The sequence below is a fragment of the Mauremys reevesii genome, linkage group 8 (assembly GCF_016161935.1).
Source record: "Mauremys reevesii isolate NIE-2019 linkage group 8, ASM1616193v1, whole genome shotgun sequence".
NCBI classification, from domain to species: Eukaryota; Metazoa; Chordata; order Testudines; family Geoemydidae; genus Mauremys; species Mauremys reevesii.
The window spans coordinates 81582373-81596685 of NC_052630.1; the positions used below are offsets into that span (position 1 = coordinate 81582373).

Here is a 14313-nt window from a genome sequence, read left to right on the forward strand (position 1 = left end):
CCCTGCTTGAGGGGCAGAACCCCAAAAACCCTTCAGAACCCGGAGACTGATAGGGCCGTGTAGTGAGGCGGCCTGGCTCCCGACGGCCCCTGAGACGGCACGGCCCCTACCTCGGACTATTACAGACTCAAAATAGCACTTCATAGGACAAAGACAGAAGGCTGTTTTTCTACCAGGGTCTCTGCCACATTGCAAACAAGGGTATTGTCAGCAACTTCATGTTTGTTATAGCAGCAGCTGAAAGAATTATTTGCAGAGGTAGGACACTTTAGACAATGATGCACTATTAAAAATATAGCAGAGCAGAGAAATAAAATTGTTTTCAAAAAATAATATAAGATTTTCCAGATGCTTCTGAAAGAAGTGTATTCTTACCTGTAACTATGGATTCTCACACTGCTAGCGCAATGGGGTCCTGGTTCAGGATTAGGGCTCCTGAGCGGTAAAGTAACACAAATAATGACATCACTAGTCTAGAAGATGCTACTGGGTCCAATCTGCTACCAGTGTGGACAGAGGCAGCAGCCTGAAGAATTTTGGAGCCCATGCTCAACTAGTAGACAGGAAGTGGTTGACTCCCAGCATCTTCCAAAGCCAGTTAGATTAGAATTGGAAACACAGAATAATCTCTGGCCATGTGTGAAGCCAAGAAAGTTGAACAAGTCACAAATGATGGGATAATAAATCATCTTGTAATCTGTTATATATAAACGTTTTTTCTAAGATCTTTATATTTGCTAGTAGTAAAATACATAGTGAATATTAAGGATGAGATGTGGATGCTTAATGCATACTACTGAACACAGTGCTTACTACCGGTAGTTATTGTCGCCAGGATTAAGTCACAATTTCTCTTTAAATGTGAATCTTTGATTTAATCTATACTGTAAAATAGGATACACAAAGGGCTTTGGATCAGGCTCTTAAAAAGGAATGAATGAATAAATTCCTGACTGAAAAAATAGCAAAGTATTTGTTTTCTTGTGGGTTGTCTTAAAGAAGACCAGAGTTGGTACAATCATTGATTAATAATAAGGCATTCTTGTTCCTATAGTCACTGATAAGATGAAGGTCTCTATTATGGATGGATAAGGTAGTATACATTTTTAGGTTTTTTTGAAGTGCATTGCTACAAAGGCAGAGATAAGGTAGTTAGGACATCATATCCATGTATGTCCATCCTTTCAGATGTCTGGGTTTCTTGTAAGTCCAACCTTAACTTTGAATTTCCTTGCTTTTTAATGGAGTGGTTTTACAAATTGCCACCTTATTATAGGGAGATTCAGACTTATATATGTATGCTCTGCCTTAACTTCACCTTAACATTTTTTTGTCTGGAAGTCCCTTAGTTTTTTTAATAGTCCTAAAATGGGAGTAGGGAAAGCAGGTACTGAGGTAGAGAGGTTCATTTTCCTTCTTCTTGCTGGCTTCCTGAAATCTATAGGAGTGGGTCTCCCACTCCTGATAATCTTGGGAACTGTACAGGAGAAGGGATCCCTTTTTGGGCACCTTATTAGGTCTCCAGGATGGGGAAGAGACTTGAGAAAGCAAAGCGTATGTGGTAGGGCATGGCTTCTCCCATTCCTGTGCACCTCCTGAGGCCCACATGAGGGGAGCCCATTTCTGAAAATGTTAGGGAAGTTTACAACACCTGTACAAGTGCATCCAATCTGTCAAAACTTAAGAGGCTGATCAGGGTCTTCCCAACCACAATGTTTGGTGGCTTGTGAGCTCCATGTTAATTTTGACTCTTAGCAAGCTGGCTTGGGGGCAGCGTAGAAGGAACCTTTCAAAATCCAAACTGAAGGCATTGGGAGGCTAATGGGATCCCCATAAGCATTATGCGGCTCTTTGGGGTCCCCTAACTCTCTCTCCCTTCAAAGCTTAAGAGGTTTGTTATGGGGATGCTCTCCAACCTTTTCTCTGCAGACACTAGCAGGGCCCGTTCAAGCTTGTTTGACGCAATGAGCTATTTTAATATTAGTACTCGTATAATATTAATATTAATATTAGTGTTACAATATTAATCAGTTTTATAATTTGAATATAATCAACTAATCTTTGGTTTTGTGCACCAAATCTCAACCAGATGAGTCCAGTAAAGTAGGTTTATCTTTCTCCTTTCCATTTTTTTGCTATAAAGTTGGCAAAATTAAATAAATAAATCAGTGGCTATTAGCCAAGATGTATAGTGATGCAACCCCATTTTCTGGGAGTCCCTAAGCCTCTGGCTGCCAGATGCTGGAACTGGACAGCCGGGGATGGATCATTTGATATTTGCCCAGTTCTATTCACTCCCTTTGAAGCATCTGGAATTTGTTACTGTTGGATGACAGGATACCTGGCTAGATGGACCGTTTGTCTGACCCAGTATGACCGTTCTTATGTTAATTAGTGATAAAATCAGAAAACAGAGACCCTTTTGTTTAATTCACTTTCAGTTAGGTAAAAAAATTCTACTTGATCCCAAATGTAACTTACTCATTTTGAAGCTGATTTTTTTTTCTTTTTAAAAAATGGGTCTTGGAGGGCAGGGGACAGTATGTGGCAAAATGTGCTTAAAATAGGGACTCAATTGCAACTTTAGCTATGGCCTTATTTACATTAAGGACATTGATTACAATTCTCTGCACTCCTTAATGTAAACATTCTGCAGTAGCATAATGTGATCTTACATCAGTATTACTATCAATTACTACTCTAATTACAAATCATTCAAAAATCATGAGTCAGCCCCCCCTTAAAAATGAAGATTAAAAAAATAAATGTTGGGTTCTTTATATTTTGCTTTATGTTTTTTGAGCCTTTAGGTTTCACATTTTCCAGCTTTTCTCTCTAACCATGAGAGTGAGAAACTTTTCTTTTCTCTTAACTTAATAAAAGGAGGGGTGGAGAAAAGGAGCGGTGGAGGAGAGGAAAAAGTGAAACAGAGATTCTCACATAATAACATGGTTCCAACAGTTGGGACTTGAAGCATCAAATATTGAGACCCAGGATAAAATCATGAGTTGGCAACACTGTTCAGTGCATCTTAATTCAGAAACATATTATTACACCTTACTGTTTGTGACCCATTCATCTCTCAGTTATGCTTCAGACCTGTCCACACCTTAATGTGTGTTTCAAACAATACTGGTTTGGGAAGATGCTGGGATTGAACCACTTCCTGCCTACAAACTGACCATGGGGTCAAAATTCTTCAGGCTGCTATCTCGTTCTGCAATGTGTGCAGACCAGACCCAGAAGTATCCTCTAGATTGGTGACTTAGTCTGAGAAACCATAATTTTATGTAAGAATACATTTCTCCTTTAAGAAAGCAGTATCATATTACATTTGAATATTTCACATAGCTTTCTGCAAACAATTGTATTTCTGTGCTCTGCTACTATTGTTGGATACTGAATAATTGGATATCTGTTAAGACAACAAGAAACTAAAGGAGAAAAGAAGAAGCAGCATATTAAATAAACTATAGTAGAAGACTGTGTTTCTCTTGTGTGGAAAGTAGAAAACTATTAAAGAAAATATAGTCCTCTTAAAAGGTACCACATTAACAGCCTGAGATACTGAAGTTCTGTTTATCCACAGTAGACACCTACCCATGTTGCCTTGCTTATGTCCCTCCACCCAGGCCACTTCTAATGGGTAAAAGGTTAAGTCATTCTCAAGCACATTATTCTTTGTACTGTACTATCTTCTGACAATGCCCAAAATAGCATTTATTAGTGTCCATTTTTGTGGTGGTTTGAGTGATGTGGACTGGGAAATGGACTGAGATCAACAACCAGCTGGTAGGTGTCATGAATTTTTACTTACTGTTAACCTGGTCCAGATGTGAGCCAGTAACCTAGAGAAGAAACACTCCATATCAAATAACAAATGTCCTAAACCATCTTTTTACTCTCGTCATTTTTTTAATACAATTCTTTTTCTTTGCTTTCTTCTGTTGCCATGTTTCTGAATGTTCACCCTTCACTTCACTGACTGAGGTGGGGATAATTGTTGTGGTCCTAAATATAGTATACACAGATGTGTTATTTGTTCAGTGACTTATGGAATAAATGGCAAGTCAGAAAAGGCTAATTTAGTATCAGCCATCTTCAGTGAGGTTCTGACTTGTAGATTTGTCCATAGCAAACAGATAAAATGGAACATTATTATTAATTACTTGTACTGTGATAACACCTAGGCAGTGCAGTCATGGATCAGGAGCCCGTAGTAGTAGGCACTGTACAAACACAGACTTTTTCTGCCCCAAAGAGCTCACAGCACCATAATGATTATTGTGAAGCTACATAATAAAGGTTAACAAAAAAACACTAAACATTGAAGTAAGAGTGTGATGCTGTAACAGTGCTTTGTTAAATATCACTGTCATCAACACGAGTACATGATCACTTTTTATAGAAAGTAAAGTGAATAAATGGAGTTACACCAGGAATGACTTTGGTCCATTGTTTAGTAATGACTGTAAAAAGTTTAAGGAAACAGGTGCATAATCATCTATCTTCTACCCCTGAAATAATAGAAGCTATAGAACCTGGGTAATTAAAGAGAACTCTAAAATATAAGTAATGTAAATTGCAGTGCTACATTCCATTACCTATTTCTGTTGCAAACAAGTTTTTTCTGTAAGTACAGGTTATTAAGTTGCTGAGTGAAATAACTTCTTAATGCATTTTAGTCCCTAGTCAGGAAACAGATAGATAGAGGCATACCTTCAGGTTCCAGTAGTTATTTAAAATAATGGTTTGTTGTTGAATTGATTTACTTTTTAGTGTTCTAACCATTCTGTTCATTGGCCGTAATAAACTAAACTATTGTAATCATGTAACACTAAAAAACCACTACTTTGGAATTTATTGCTGCAAAAGTTAGTGTAAAATGATAATGAAGGCATTTTATGAAATGTGCATTTTTAAAAGAGAAGACTTTTATCAGATTTAAAATGTGATTTATTACAACAGCAAATTCATCCAATTCCCTTATTATCGTATGCCTCACAGCATATATTATGTATATTGGTACATAAATATTGTATCATTATGCAACTACATAGTGGTATAAAGATAGTTTTAAATGAGCACAGACTCACATACTTACACATTACTGTGTGTGCAATACTGGACTGATTTTTGTCCATAAAGAGATCACTTGCTCCAAATTTAATTCCCAATAATTGTACACTAATCCACAGTATGAAGAGCTGTGATTGTGTGGCAGTTCTGTGGTGAAGACAAAACCATTTTAGAAAAAGCATACTTTTTATTGCACAGATTGATACCTCTTGTATTCATTACTCTCATCTTTCACTACTTATAATACTTTGCCACTTTTAATCTCAGTAACTTGTTGAATGCTCACCATAATCTATGAGCTAAATATTATGCTGCAAAATAAGCATGAAAGTGCAATTAACACTTTCTGAAAGTAATAACTTTTCAAATAATTTATACAAATGAGCTGGACAGAGGGAGTAGTCCGACTAGTTAAAAATGCACATTCCAGCTCTGGTGATTTTGGGCCTAATGCATTCTGCTGGCGAATGGGAAGAGAAGAGCAGGTAACTGGGAATGGGGCAGGGAAGGGAGGATCATGGAGTGTGGAAGGAGGCTCCCATTTAAATCTGGTGAACACCTGAGTAAAAAGTCAAAAGTAAAAAGGAGAGGAGAAGAGCCATCATGAAGAATCCCCTAGCTATCACCTGAGCTGGAACAAGAGCTGTACCAGGGGAAAGAATTGTGCCCAGGTCTGGAAGGTGTCCAGTCTGAGGAAAAAACTTACTGAAGCATCTCTGAGGGTGAGATTATCTGTATTCAGTTTGATTAGACATAGATTTGCGCATTTTATTTTATTTTGCTTGATGACTTACTTTGTTCTGCCTGCTGCTACTTGGAACCACTTAAACCCTACTTTCTGTATTTAATAAAATCACTTTTACTTATTAATTAACTCAGAGTATGCCTTAATACCTGGGGGAGCAAACAACTGTGCATATCTCTGTTATAGGGGGCGAACAATTTATGAGTTTACCCTCCATAAGCTTTATGCAGGGTAAAACAGATTTATTTGGGTTTAGACCCCATTGGGAGTTGGGCATCTGAGTGCGAAAGACAAGCACACTTCTGTGAGCTGTTTTCAGGTAAACCTGCAGCTTTGAGGCAGGTAATTCAGACCCTGGGTCTGTGTTGGAGCAGACAGGAGTGTCTGGCTCAGCAAGACAGGGTGCTGGAATCCTGAGCTGGCAGGGAAAACAGGAGCAGAGGTAGTCTTGGCACATCAGTTGGCAGCTCCCAGGGGGGTTTCTGTGATCCAAACCGTCACAGGTACTATTTCTCTTTCCATATGCAAAGCTATTATAGCTTCGAATACAAAGCAGTATGGGTATTTCTTTAAGAATATCTCTTTTTCAAAGGCAGGATTTATAGATATGAGCTGCAGGTATGGCCTTGATAAACACTCACTTGTGTGGGGCAAAACCATATCTGCTTTATGGATAGTACTTTAAATCTGAATTGAGGTTAATTAAATATGTTGCCTTTTTCATGAATGTTTGAGTATTTTATATTTTGGGACAGTGCCACTGAGGTTCTTTCTTTCTTTTTTTAATCTTTCTCTCCCAGGACTTAACATTGGTGAAGGTGCCACTTAAGCCCAAGAATTAACAAAGAAAAATCATTTTAATTTGAGAATTATTTGCTTTTGTTTTCCTTCAGAGTAAATGTCAGGGCAAATAAGATTTCTGGCTTTATTTACTTTTCAGGGAACTCAATAAGAGGTCTAACATTTATCAATGCACTGAAAATTTAAATTGGTGACTCGCTTACTTGATAATTGATGGAAGAATACAGCTATGTATAGCAAGTAGAAACTTTTAAATTTGTATTTCACATTTGTGGGCCAACGTGGTAGTCTTGTAGTACCACACCAGTATCTTGCTGTTATCTGAGTTTGCGTCCTTCACCGCCTGGATCATTAGGAGTGAAATCCTGGCCCTACTGAAGTCAATGGAAATTTTGCCATTGGAGCCAGGATTTCTTCTCTGGAGAAGAGATGTCATGCTGCACTCTTAACTCCTCTAGGTTGTGTTGGGAAACAGGGATTGAGGTCTAAAGTGGGGGGGTTCAGCATAGAGTGTGAGAATTGTAACGGGTGGGGTCTCAGATAACTCACAATTGAGTAGGGCCTGTGGTTCTGTTGAAGGGCTACATTAACACCTTATCTAGAAGGAAAACTCCTTACTGTGGGTACTGGAAAGAGTGGTCTAAAGGGAAACATTGGTAGTTTTTCATGAAGGATGGAGAAAGCCTTTAAAAAATGTAAAGCACGATTGATAATGATTCATGAGGGGGCTTTCTCCGTAGTTTTAGTTTACACCGGGCTATGTGTTGACAAAGTTATTTTCATCTTTGCTTAGTAGCAAAAAGTTAAGTATATTCTTCTTTGGTTACATTAATGCATGTTTCGTTCCAGCTTTGTCCTTGGATTGACATTTGCTTGTGTTATTTTTAGCATCTAAAAACTAGCACAGTAATATCCCTATAGGCTATAGTGAAAGAATTGGAGTATAGCATCAGCAAATGGAGCCTTAATACTAAATTCATGTACACTAAAACAGTTGCATGTAGATATTGATGGAGATAAAAGAAAAACTACATTGCAAGGACAGTAGATTGTAAAACCAATCCACTGATGTAAGGAAATTTCTCTTTGTACTTATATACTTATATACTTATATATTATTTTACTAATAATGTTGAAAAATATACATTGGACCTACGTGTTGGTCTAATCCATAGCTTTTATTTTCCTTGCTTTTGTGGGCTTCTCTTATGTCTTTAATGTTCCTCAAATGCATTTTTTCCTGTTAATTTGTTATGTTGTTTTTTGTCTTTGAATTGCCTTTTGGTGTTTTTTGTCTTATAAAACAAAACACATGATAAGAGTTCTTAGGTGGTGGTAGAGTTATGAAAAAATTGTTTTTTCTCACACTCAGAAGAAAAATGGGCTGGTTGAGTCTTGGTGTGGGTGGGTGGAGTTGGGTAGGCTGTGTAATTTCCCCCTCTCATTTCTTTAACTTTTTTATATTACTCGGAATTATTTGAATATAACATACTCGAAAGTCACTTTAAAATATTTTAATTTGTGAATGAAAATGTTAGTTACTAAAATGTAAAAGGGAAGTGATGTAAGTAATTGACGTTTTTGGTACATGTAATAAGAAAGCTACAAAACTGTCTAGAGGAGTCACTGGTGATTGGAGAGGTAGGTGTGACTAGTAGGTGGAATTAATTGTCATTGGATATTGAAAAGATGGTAAAAGTGTATCAGTATCTAAAGGCAGATACAAGAGAGACAGGTGTATCATTAATTAGTAGATGGGGGACTCAGTTCTTGTTTTACTTAGCAAGATTTTTATTTTGGACAATGTGTGTCTTTGTTTTGAAGAATAAATTTGGTTGCAGAGTGATTTGCATAGTGTATTTTGTTTCATTTCATAAAACTCTTTGTACTTCTCCTCAGCCCCCCTACACACGCCTTTTTGGATTGGGGAAAATTGCAACAATCCTTGTTGGTGGAATTACTGTAATTCAGATGATTTCTCTTACATTGATGGAGAAAATGTAGTTAGTTATTTTAGTTTTTTATTTTATAAAGCATTCATAAAGACATCTAGATTTTTTTCTACACAACTAAATAAAAATTAAAAAAAAATGTAGGTGTATGGAATGAGAGACAGCTGTTCTTAGAATTCACAATAGGGGGAAATAGGAGACCACTCACGTTTGCTTGTAGATCACACTACCAGCATTGTCTGCATGTGCTTATTGTGGAAAAGCAGCGCTACCGTTGTTAGCAGGGCTAACATATTGTGTGTAACTGCAACAGTCCCAGCCCTCCAAACTGTGTCTCTGGGCCTGATTCAACACAGTTCTTGCCTGCTTGTAACAAGCACAGATTGCTGTGTGTGCCCAGTGAGCTCTAGGAGTGAGGGTAGTACAGCTTGACCCGTCTCACAGGTCTGGCATTGCCTGGCTTTCTTGCACCTTGCATCTCTTTTGCATCTCTTCAAAGGGAATGTTAAATGCCCCCAAATTAGAATGAGCTCCAACTCCCAATAAGAAGAGTTCCATGCCCCAAACTATTTCCCTCCTCTGACAGTGAGATGCCCTTACCTTTCTAGATCTGCCTCCTTTGCTTTGAAGGTGTGTGTGCATAATCTGCCAACCTTTAAATTACTTTTAAAGTTAAGATTACACTTTAATTATTTTTTTAAAATTAGAAATGAAAAAATCCCTTGTAGAAATTGAACCTGAAATCAACTCTAGCCATGACCACAGAGCATGCTGATATCCTTCAACAGGCATTAAATCAATGGTGCACAACCTGCAGCCCACAGGGATGTGCTGGCCACCTCTTCCCGCAGTTCTTATTGGCCGGGAACGGCGAACTGCGGCCACTGAGAGTTGCGGGCGGCCGGGCGATGTAAACAAACTGTCTGGCGACCCACCAGTGGATTACCCTGATGGGCCACAGGTTGCCCACCACTGGATTGCACCTTCAAGGGTGGGCCTGCTCTTTTTTGGGTAAATTAAGACCAAAGTATATATCTCAAAATTGGTAGCGAGTTCTGTGTTAGTGTACCCTAGATAACTAAAACAGTTCATAGATGGGCAAAAGAATTTTGATTCTCAGGGATAAAATAAACAGTTGATAAATGGATGATGGTGAGGAATTTTAAATCCTGTAAAACAAAAGAAATTATTTAAATAAGGGTTTTTTTTGAGGCTCGCAAATTAATTAATATCAGGAATCTTAAAATTCAAATTAAATCCCACCAATTCTTTTTGTTTACCATCTCTAATTCATTTCTTCTCTCCAGTAATACTTGGTCTACAAAATTTCATATTTAACAGGAGAAGTTGTTAATATTTTAAGATACAATAGCATTTCAATATCAAGTTAAAAGAAAAAAATAAATTTTTAATCCCTTGGCTGTGCTTTACAATTCATCTCACAAATCCATGTTGAAGTATTGGTTATGTAAAAACAACGAGGAGTCTGGTGGCACCTTAAAGACTAACAGATTTATTTGGGCATAAGTTTTCGTGGGTAAAAAACCCACTTCAGATGCTTGGAGTGAAAATAACAGCTGCAGGCATAAAGTCTTTAGTCTTTAAGGTGCCACTGGACTTCTCATTGTTTTTGTGGATACAGACTAACACGGCCACCCCTCTGATATTGATTATGTGATCATATAAACTTGAAGGTTGTTCTTTCTGATGCTCTCTGGCTGTTTTTTTCTTACTGTCTTGCTTGTAGAGAAGAGATGAACAGGATGTGATGTAGAGATGGGGAAGGGAGCCAAGAGTAGTTTAATTCAGAGTTGTATACCCTTCTCTTCCTTCTAGTTTCATGGAAGGAGGAAAACATACCTCTCTTAGGCTTGGTTGGATTCAAATGAGCTGTTGAGCCAATGAAAGGATCATGCCTTCTTGGGTTGGTTTTAGTAATGTCTTAAACCCATGACTATGTAGTCTATTAATTCATGTGCAATAGAGTTGTAATTTTTCAACAATTTGATGGTTATATTATGTTTGTGGCAGGAAATGCTCAAAACACCTTAGAGTTTCAACTTTCTTTTATTTAATCAATTTTCTGAAATATTCCCTCAATTTCATAAAGGTTTAATTGGAGTTGAAATTCTGCTTCCAGTATGTGCAAACATCCTTATGTCAGATGTAAAAAATGACTAGCTTGATAACTGAAAACTTTTATAACTTAATTTAGTATCTTTAAATTTAAATAGCTATTCAAGAAGGCATTTTCTTCTCTGAACAGATTTTGGAGAGTGGCTCTTCTCTTTCTGCGTTTGGTAAAGAAATTGCTTAAGCATTGTCAGATAACTAATTAATATAGATATTCCAACTCTAAGGGCTTCGTGTAACAGTAACCAGTCTAACAAAGTCACTGGAGTTCATGTTTGTACATGAAGTATCTTACCATTTACATAGTAATGATATTTGGAAGATATTACATTAGAAGCTTTGCATTTAGATAAAATATTTGCAAATACAAATCTTCAAAGAAACTCAGTGTGTTTCGGTGGGATTCCCCGCTGAGCCAGTGATGGACTGCTGTGGCACTGCCAGGGCCCTGAGTTGGGGCCCAGTGGAATCAGGTGGGCCTGGACCCCCTTACCTGGGCCACCAGCCAGCCTTGCTGTTGGCCCCTCAGGTACTGGCTGCTAGGCCATGCGGCCCTGCAGCAAAGGGCTGCGCCATTGACTCTGGCCTCTAGGCCATGCTTCCTGGGCACCAGGGCTATTACCTTTATGCTGGTCCATAGACCCTGGGGTGGCGAAGTCAGAGACGGATAAGTGGACTTAACGGTGGTGTCCTTGTACCCCCTGGCACCCCTCTTTTGAGCATACATGGCCACAGGCCTAAATAGGAAGGTGCTGCAGCTAATATCACCCTAATCTATCAGCAATGCAAGAACCTGTGCCACTTCTCAATCACTGAGACTCTTTTGCAATATTTATCCCAGTCAGTTAAATCCTTGAGAAATAGAGGTTTTGAGCCTCTATTACTAGTTTGTATGTAGAGGAGTTGATGAATTAGGTTGCATCAGACTTGAGATTTTGCACAATTGCTCTGTTGTGTTATATTTTAGCTGAAGTATGTTAATTTCCCAATTTTATGTTGACAGTTTATTTACTGTAAATATCAAGTATTTCTTGGGGGAGGGCTTGCTGTAGCATTTCCCCTCCTTCTTTTCTTTGCTTTTGCCCATATTTCCTTGGACTTGTATCATAATTGCTTTTTCTTCTGGTAAGGAGGATTGGCTTTGGGTAGGCGGAAATCTGTCCTGGACACCTTTCCTAAACATTGCTTCAAACATACAGTGAATTTTGCTATTAAAAAGAAAATCTTTCCAGACCAAGAGAGAAGAAGACTAAAGGTAGCGTTTTTTCAGCATTGCTGTCTACTTGGAACTGCGTCCTTGCTGTGATTAAAGGCATGAGGAGAAATGTGCATGCTTAGGTCAGTCATCTCAAATTTTGTAGTTATTTTAAACTATGAATTTAGAAAAACCTACAGTGTCACTGTCAGCATGTTCAGTGTTTGTAGCTTAGAGACAGCATAAGGTTAGTCTATAAATAGAGCTGTTCAATATTATAGGGTGGCAATAGTAATGCTACAGTTGTGGCTGAGAAAGCACATTTATTCTGTGCTATGTTTTCAGGCGCTTCCTAAAAAAATGACCCATTTTGGGCAGAAAATTCTCATGCTGCTTCATTTTTCTCATCACAAAGATAAAATAATTTGTGTGTGGAAAGTTTGATATACTTTATTTTTCATGCTTCAGGTATTGCATTTTTCAATAACGAAAAGAATTTTTCAGAGGCTTTTGGTCACATGCTGCCTTCTACTGTATAGTGTGAAATGTAGCTATGACAGGGGTCTGCACTCATTACCAACAGATATATGTTAATTCCTGCTTAGATCTCATACAGTGGATAGAGTGGAGAAATGAAACAGTGCTGAGGGACTGAATGCCAATCAGGCATTCAAAGGAGATTCTATAAACCAGCTCCCCTGTATGGGCTGCGGGAGGGCTGTATGTGTTCCACTTGCAGCACAATCAGGGACCTCAGCCTCACTGTTTGGTCCTCCATGAGCTTTATTTTCTGCTCCTTCCTGTCTCCTCTCCTGGCTATCCATTTCTAGTTTCTTGTTTATTGTCTCTCTCCACGCTCTCTGCTCACTATTGGCCTGATCTGACGATTACAACAATTTGTGAAACATGTCGTCCTTACAGGGGTGGCTCTGCACATTTCGCCGCCCCAAGCACGGCGTCATGCCGCAGGGGGCGCTCTGCCGCTCACCGGTCCCGTGGCTCCGGTGGACCACCCGCAGGCGTGCCTGTGGAGGGTCCGCTGGTCCCGCGGCTTCCGTGGACCTCCCGCAACTGACAGAGCGCCCCCCACAGCATGCTGCCCCAAGCACGTGCTTGGCGTGCTGGGGCCTGGAGCCGCCCCGGCGTCCTTACTCTATCTCATTCGCCTCCTTATCTGACAGAGGTGCTCTGCCATGTGTAGGAGCTGGCCCTCAAGGTACATCTGCCAAAGCACAAGAAACAATACACAGAGTCAGTATTGTGTGTGCACTCGTGGTCTTGAATCATAGAAGTTACATACACCTCTTTCTCACTTTCCCTTGGCAAGCACACAGCACGGCCAGAGCACTAAATATGGTGAATTTGGCCTGGTGGTGGGGGTGCAAGACAGGACAAAAGGTCTGTGCGGTTTCAGAAGGGGATCAGTACAAGCGCCTCGGGACACTATTCTGAATACTGGCACCATTTTCCACAGGTGGGGGTGATCGAAGCCGAAATCACACTACTGAGGGTAGCCGAAGATGTAAGGGTGCGTTTCCTGCCTGCGTGTGGCTTCAGAGCAGGTCCGTATGCCTGTGTGCTGCTTTGTTTCCTCTAGAAGTAATTGCTGATTGGCGCGGCAAAGTTTCCTACGATGGAGGAAGAAACAAAGCAGCTCTGCCAAGGAACCTTCAGCAGAGGATTGCAGAGTATCTGCAGGGAAGTTTCCTAGAGACCACTAGGGAGGATTCCCAGGAGATCTTGGTGTGCATTAACAAACTTTTCTGCAGAGCCCCATTGCATGGCTGCATAGAGGACTATGAAGCAGATGCAAACAGTACCTAGTATTGTTAATTTTGATTCCTTCTCTCTTGTGCATCATGTAACAAAATAAAGGACACCACTACCTCATGTAACCATGCACTATCCAAGAAAAATAAATATTTACCAGAGCTCCCCTCTCCTGTTTCAGCCGGACTGCTGGGTCTGGGAAGATCCTTCCAGAGACAAAAAGAGGTCTTGGCTCGCCATGCGACCGGACAAGCCTGTCACCTGTCCCACATCCTCCTCCAACTTGACCTTTTTGTCCACCACTTCGTCCTCAGGGTTGACTCTGCTGGCTGCTGCCTCCAGTCCCACTGAAGTATCCACGGGGCACTTGGTGGTGGAGGTGGGGTCGCCGCCGAGGATGCCGTGCAGCTTCTTATAGCAGTGACATGTTTTCAGTGCTGCATCAGAGCAACGGTTGGCATCCCTTGTCTCCTAGTATGCCTGTCTCAGCTCCTTTGTCTTAGCACACCACTGCTGCATGTCCCTTTCATGCCCTTTCTTCTCCATGCCACGGAGGTGTCTGCTCAGAGGTATCAAGTTCCTACGACTGGATTGGAGCTGCAACTTTTCAAACTTCTCTACCCACGCACCCAACAGAT

General features: G+C 39.8%; 1 protein-coding gene across 12 annotated transcripts in view; it reads left to right on the forward strand.

Annotated features, from left to right (window-relative positions):
• The window catches only part of TTLL7 (tubulin tyrosine ligase like 7), a 121369-nt gene that overhangs the window by 20479 nt on the left and 86577 nt on the right, over positions 1-14313 (forward strand). The window contains exons 3-5 of one of the 12 annotated variants that reach the window (XM_039483957.1): positions 11943-12048; positions 13380-13467; positions 13990-14128. The exons of 9 other annotated variants lie outside the window; for them this stretch is intronic. The gene's annotated coding sequence lies outside the window, so the exon portion shown is untranslated. The remainder of the gene's footprint in view (positions 1-11942; positions 12049-13379; positions 13468-13989; positions 14129-14313) is intronic. 2 more of the 12 variants (XM_039483958.1, XM_039483960.1) reach the window with 2 other exon arrangements.